Source organism: Galeopterus variegatus, unplaced genomic scaffold (assembly GCF_000696425.1).
Source record: "Galeopterus variegatus unplaced genomic scaffold, G_variegatus-3.0.2 Scaffold448, whole genome shotgun sequence".
NCBI lineage: Eukaryota > Metazoa > Chordata > Mammalia > Dermoptera > Cynocephalidae > Galeopterus > Galeopterus variegatus.
In genome coordinates, this window is record NW_007726559.1 from 628,355 (window position 1) to 636,294 (window position 7,940).

A 7,940-nucleotide genomic window follows, 5' to 3' on the forward strand; every position below is an offset into this window, starting at 1 on the left:
TTGCCAGGCTACCTAGATTCCAACAGATTTCATGCATCTTAGTGTCTCTCCTCCCCAACCACCGAACACACAATCATTTGAAAAGCTTTCCTGAATATGGTACATCCTTCCCTTATAGGACCATGCAGCCATTAATAAGCACAGCTCAGGAACTTATCACTCCCTCTTAACCACAGGTGAAATCTGGATTAATCTCCTTTCTATCATTCAAGGTAATTTCCAGCTTACTTTCTTTCTTATACCTCCTCATTCAAAAGCAAATATTTAATGAACAACTACTGTCCGCTAAGCACCTATTACGTGGTGGGGATTCAAGCATGATTTATACAGGGCCTTATATTCAATAAGCTCACAGTCTCATGCAAGCAGACAAACAGAAACAACTAAACATAATATGTAGAAAAGAAGTAGGTATAAGATGCTGTGTCCATCAACAGAAGAGTGGCCAAATTGTGGTATATCCATAAAATAGAATACCATTCAGCAAAATAGAAAGTTGCGTGAATTATCAGTATACACAAAAACATGGATGAATCTCAGAAAATTATGTTGAGTGAAGGTAGCCAGAAACAAAAGAGTACATTTCATGATACTCCATTTATATGAATTTCAAAAACAAGTGAAACTAATCTATGGTGATAGAAGTGGGAACCAGCCATTGCCTCTGTGGAAGCTGGTGTGGATTGATGGGAAAGGAAACATTCTGTGTCTTGATTGGGGCGGCAGTTACACAGGTGTACGCATTTGTCAAAACTCATCCAACTGTACACATCAGACCTGTGTACTTTATTGTATGTAAATTATTCCGTGATTTTAAAAAAAGTGTGAGGGATCACTGGGGAAAGTCACTGGCTTTTCTGAGTCTACTCAGGAGACTTCACAAAGGAAGCGACATTTGAGCAGGACCTTGCTGGAGCAATAGGATGTCTTCTGGTTGGAGGTAAAAACAAGAACAAAGATGTGGAGATGTGAGAGTCCATGGAGCCTCTAAGTAGAGGAGGCCTCAGGAATGTGTTTGACTGTCCAGGAAGGAGAGTAGGAAATGGTGGGAAGCAGGAAAAAATAGTTGGGATAGATTGTAAAAGACCCTGAATGATATACACTTTCTACCAAGGACAGCAAGAAATCATAGAAGTGCTTGGATTATGGTTTTGTCTGATTACATAAATAATACATGCTCATTTTTGAAAAAGACAAATAATTAAATTATGTATAAAGCAGAAATTCACTCATAATCTTCACTCCCAAAATAGTCATTCCTAACAATTTAGTGTTTTATCATTCCTGACTTTATGTGCATATGTATTTTTATTTTCATTTCTTAAATTTTGAATAAAATGGAATAATAGGGTTATATATTATATGCTGTGTAAGGGCTAGGATCATGCCTATTTTCACTGTTGTATTCTCAGTATCTAGCACAATAGTCTGACATAAGTGTTTGTTGAATGGAAGAATAGTCTATATCTTGCTTTTGTTTTCTAACATATTCTGAATGTCATCATTCTTTTTTATTTTTATTTTTTTTTCCCTTTTTGTCTTTTTTTACTGACCGGTAACGGGATCGCAACCCTCGGTGTTGTGCCCGCATCGCGCTCAGCCAGTGAGCGGGAACCAGTCTCCACATGGGATCCGGACCCTCAACGGGAGTGCCACCACGCTCCCAAGCAGCGCACCCTCCAGTGCACCACCGGGCCGGCCTGTCATCATTCTTTTTTATTTTTATTTTTTTTTCCCTTTTTGTCTTTTTTTACTGACCGGTAACGGGATCGCAACCCTCGGTGTTGTGCCCGCATCGCGCTCAGCCAGTGAGCGGGAACCAGTCTCCACATGGGATCCGAACCCTCAACGGGAGTGCCACCACGCTCCCAAGCAGCGCACCCTCCAGTGCACCACCGGGCCGGCCTGTCATCATTCTTTTTAATGGCTCTACAGCAGTGTTCTGCTCTTTGATGCAATGCCCTATTGATAGACACTTCTTGAAAATTCCTTACTGTTACAAGACTATTACAAGATACTCGTATATTTGGATGTATTTCTATAGGCTAAATTCCTAGAAAAGGAATTGCTAGTTCAAAACATACATATATGAAAATTGTTTAGATATAATAGATTTTGCTAAATTGCCACCAAAAGGTCTGTTCTAATTTGCTTTCTCACAATATGTTGTTTCCACCATATGCTCAACAATTCCTGCTATTATAAATCTTTTTCATCTTTGACAATCTGAGAGTCCAAACATTATTTGCTTGTCTTGCTTTTTTTATTAGTGGTTTAGCATTTTGTCTTATGTTTATTGGCTATTTGCATTTTTTCTGTGAATCATCTGTTTATGTCATTTGATCACTTTACTGTATCATTCATCTTTTTTTAATTATATAAGCTTCTTATATAACTATGTAATAGGTGGCAACCCTCTGTGATGTATGTCAGAAACATTTCTCCCAATCTTCTAATTTTGTTTAGAATGTCTTTTACTGGGCAGTTTTAAACTTTATGTAGTCAAAAGTTACAGTTATATAAGGGACGGCCAGTGTGCTCACTGGCTGAGCATGGTGCAGACCACACCGTGCCGAAGGCTGCGATCCCCTTACCGGTCAGGATAAAAAAAAAAAGTTACAGTTATATAAGAAAAATAAGTTCCGGTCCTCTAGGGTGACAATAGCTAATAATATTGAATTGCATATATCAAGATAGCCAGTAAAGAGGATCTTGAATGTTGGGCTGGCCGGTTAGTTCAATTGGCCAGAGTGTGGCCTTGTAACAGTAAGATCAAGGGTTTGGTTCCCTGGACCAGCCAGCTACCAAAAAAGTAATAATAATAATAATAAAAAAAATTTTTTAAAGTTATAACCACAAAGAGATGATAAATGTTTAGGTGATAGATATGCTAACTATTCTGATTGCATCATTATACAATATATGCATGTATTGAAACAAACTGTACCCTATAAAAATGCACAATTAGTAAATAAGATTTATGTAGTTAAATCTGTTCATTTTTCTCTCTCTGGTTTGTAGCCTTGGTGCAATGCTGAGAAAGCCTCTCTCCACCTTAAGATTATGAAATTATACTAGTTTTTTCTAATTCTTTTATGGTTTCAGTTTTTGCATTTGAATCTTTATTATGTCTAAATTTTGTTTTATAGTGAAAGTGAGGTAAGGACCTAACTTTACTTTTTTCCCCCCAAATATAATCAAATAAATAATCAAACAGGCCCATTTATTGAATAGCTGATCATTTCCCCACCGATTTAAGTACCAATTTTATTATACTAAATTCTTATACGTGGGCCTGTCTTGGAACTCCATTCATATCCATTATTGTAGATTTATGTATATTTTGGCATCTAGTAGGGTAAACATAGAAATATTTTAGATATGCTTCATTCTCTACGAGTAGCATTGTTATCAACCCAATCTAGTTTAAGTAAATGAACAAACAGTGAAGTTCATTTATCACTTTGACAAATTATCAAAAAATTTTAAATATTGATATAATACTAGGTATTCTTTCATAGTGTGTGTATAGGCATTTAATGTGGAGAATTGCCATTTCATTTATAACATTTTGTTCAGTTATTACAGAACAAAAAGTTATGAGTGTAATAGTGATTCCATATTAATTGCCTATAAATATGTACATTTTTGTAAAATTCTTTTCCGTTTGTTCTTATTATATTTACTGAAATTTAATTTTATATCTGTTGAATCTAATAACAATTTTGGGTTTGTAATATGAGTGCCTGCTGTATCACATTTTTATAATTCATTTTTATTATATTTTTTAAAAGTATTGATCTATGGTAGATCCAAAAATATTTTAAATGGCCCTTCACTATAGACAGTCTGAGAAGCAAATTAGTTCTAGACAGCCAACCAATATCAATTTCCAAAAGTTTGCTGCTAGTTTAAAGACATAATTCACTTTTGTATATTGACTTTTTTCCCCCCAAATATAATCAAATAAATAATCAAACAGGCAAGGTAATAATCCTATTACCTTGCTAAATTCACTAATTAGTTCTAGTAACCTTTTTTTGTAGCTTTCTTAGAATTTTCTACAGATGATCATATCAGCAAATAAAGAGTTCTATTTTTTTCTTTCCATCTATAAGACTTTTGTTTCTTTTGTTTGTCTTTTTGCACTGGCTAGATTCTCCAGGACAATGCTGAATAAAAGTGGTGACTATACATCCTTGCCTTGTTTCCAATCTTAGTGGAAAAAGCATTTAGTCTTTCATCACTAAATATGAAAGACTGAAGATTTTACATAGATACCTCCCCTTTTCAGGTTAGAGAAATTCCTTTCTACTTTATTCTGTTCTTTGTTTTGCTGAGAGTTTTTATCAGGAATGGATGTTAGTTATTGTCAAAAGCTTTTTCTGTATCTATTGATATGATTGTGTTTGTTTTAGTCTGTTAATATGGTGAACTGATTGATATTTGTATGTTAAATCAATTTTGTATCACTGGGATAAATTCCATGTGGTCAAGTGTATTGTGTTTTTTATATTTTACTAGATTTAACTTGCTAAAATATTGTTGAAGATTTTTATGTCTATGTTTATGATAGATATTGGTCTGCAGGTGTTTTTGTCTTATAATGTCTTTGGTTTTCTTATCAAGGTAATGCTGTCTCATAGAATGATTGGAAGGTACGTTATCACTTCTGTTTTCTAGAAGAGTTTGTGTAGAATTGGTAGTGTTTCTTTTTCTTTTCTTAAAAAAAAGTCTTTGGTAGAGCTTTCCAGTAAAGCCTTCTAGTTTTCTTTGTAAAATTTACAAATTCAATTTCTTTAATAGACATAGAAGATTTCTGGTTAGCTCCAACATGAAAAGAGCTTGGAAGTCATCACTCCCATCCTTACAACAAGAAAAATCTAAGCAAACTGAAAATCAACAATTTTTTTGGACTGATCAGATAACTACAGTCTCAGGACAAACTACCACCCTGAAATCTGGAGACAGGCGAATCCAGAGTCACAGATGAGATGTGCTCATCTGGAACAGAAGCTGCTGGAGACATAAACTGGGGGAACACTTTTTAGTTTTGACAAATTGCTGGAGTCTTGAGTGTGGACTAGAGTGAGAAATAGTGTCATCACTGTAAAATACACCCAGAGTGTTCTCTACAACGAAGGCCTACTCTCCAAGGAAAAAGACTTCATCAGAGCCTTATCTCACCTGGCGGAAGGGCATTTCTTCCACACCAGCTCCTCTAGCCTTCTTGTCTCATCTGGGGGGTGGAAGGAGGGGATGCTAAGAAACTCTTAGCCCACGAATGCAGGTCCACTAAAAAACTGAGATTTAATTTTAAGATTATAGGACACATCCCCTCCCCCACATTTTACTGCCACACCAACAGGGCTCCAGTATGATAACAGTGGATTACAGCTGAATGAGCTGGAAGACAGACTTTGTCTGAAAAGGAGCACTGAGAGAAGCCCAAAGCAAGAGGAGAGGCAAAAACAAGACCACTAGAGGAATTTGAAGCCTCTGGCACTTACAGCTGCAGCAAACATTAAATATAGTCCAACTCCCCAGATTAACATAAAACTTACACTAAAGGCTTATTTAATTCAGTTTCTATTACCAAATAGGTGATGTACAGCTTTCAATAAATAATTACAAGGCATGTTAAGAGGCAAGAAAAAATAAAGTCTTAAGATATATAGGGATATTCAGATTGTCTAATTCTTGAGTGAGCTTTGTGTTATTTTTTAAATTTGTCGGTTTCATCTAAGTTTTTTAATTTATTAGCATTAAATTGTCCATAATGTTCCTTTATTATTTAATAATGTAGGATCTATAGTGATGTCTTTTCTCATTACTGATACTTGTCCCTTCTCTCTTTTTTCATTACCAATCTGGCCAAAACTTTATGAATTTTATTGATTTTCTCAAAGAACTAGATTTTTGTTTCATTTTTTGCATTGTTTTACTGCTATTTCTTTGACTTCTGCTCTTTATTTTTCCTTTCTTCGCCTACTTTAGCTTTAATTTGCTCTTCTTTTTCTAGTTTCTTAAGTGCAATCTTAAGTCATTGATTTTGAATATTTTACCTATTTAATATAAGCATTTAATGCTAAAAATTTCCCTCTCTATTCCTTCCTTAGGGACTTTGCTTCAACAACTATCCTACCTCTCTCTTGCATCCTCAGTTTTTCTCTTTCTGCTGACTGAATCATTCCCATCTTCATACAAACATGCTGTTACAGTCCATATCATAAGAAAACAAGAAAAATACCCTCTCTTGTCCCCACATCCTCCTTAAGCTATCACCTCATCCCTCTGCCATATCTGTCCTCTATATACTGTTTCTATTTTCTTATCTCCCATTCTTTGCAATCCACTTCATTTAGGTGTTCACCTCTTACCTCTTACGTTGAAACTTTTTACCAAGGTCATCAGCAAGTTCCCTCTCCCCATACGCAACCAATTCTCTCTCCTGTCCTTACTCATTTTTCAGCAGCATTTGATATCCTTTTCTCCTGGCTCTCAAGCCACCACATTCCCTGGTTTTCCTTCCTTCCTCACTGACTCCTCCTCTTCCCCTTTTCAACCTCTCAATTCCAGTGTCCCAGGGTTCAGTCCTCAGCCATCACCTTTTCTTCTTGATCTGCATCCCCTACACAGATGCCCTTCCTCCGCTCCTAAGATTTTAAGCATCATCTATGTATTCAAGCTATTCTATATTTCATAATTTGCAGTGCATTTTGTAGTTGCCTTAAAATAATATTTATGTGTTTTAATCTGTGCAGTTAGATTATATGTTCTCCAAGGACAAAGATCCCTACCATTTTATTCCTTTCCATCCTTTTTAAGCATTTAAAGCAGTGTTCTGTGTGTGGTAAGCCCTGAGTAATCACAGTAAACTCAATTTCTGATTTTGCGCAAGCACTAAAAATTGTATAGTTTTACTACCAGGTAGAAGGAAGATTTATAGTGATTCACACTTAAGCAACAAGCACCAACTACAACTTATTAAGCCTGAAAGTCAGAACCTGGTTGAGGCTCATAATCTATTATAGCCACTTTGGATGTACTGAACCCCCAATTCTACTGAAACTGGAAACATAAGCCAGTTGAGTGGTTACTTCTATTCAGCATTTTCAATGAGGTGAAAGTAAAATATGTACTTCTTTCCACTGGAGGTTTCTCATATGTTGAGGCTGGTTACAGGGAAATATCCATTGCAACTAAATGCCAAACAAATAATAATTAAACTAGAGGCATAGTTTTAATATGGAAAGGCCAATAAAACTGTACACGAATCTAGGCTGATACCTGAGAAATGTGTGCCTCTTCCACTGGCTTACACGTTAAGAGCAAAGAGCCCTTGGTCCCTGAGGATATTTCATCCAATGATAAAATCAGCATGAACTTAGAAAGGCCTCATTTCAAACCAGAGTGAACCAGCATCAGATGGTTCTGAGTTTCAGGTCATAACGATTCCCTACATATCCTGTCCGATGGCGAAGGCCAAGCTTGACCCCCTCGCTGCACTGTCACCTCCCCAAGGGGAGGAAAAGCAAAAGGATTCTATAAGCTACACAGGGTCACCAGGCAGGAACTAAATTGTGCTCTCCTCTTCACCTGACTCCAATCTTCAGCCACTATTATGTGATATTTTATAAACTCACTACTTTACAATTATTTAGGAGGTTTTTCAAAGTGAGTTTCCAGGATCTTTGAGGATTTTCCTCTGCTCAGTTTAAGACACCTCAAGGAACTTCTCTGAACCAAAGTGTTTCTGAACACACAGATATGAAATAGGCGTTATGAATTTTATATCAGATAAAGAATTTCTCTTTGACAAAAGTCTCAGAACTGATGTCATAAACAACAGAATGTACAGCCAAGTTTTACAAGAGACAAAAACTGTAGTAGCAGACACTGAAGGATACACTATCCCAAAGAAGAGGAAACATGGGAAA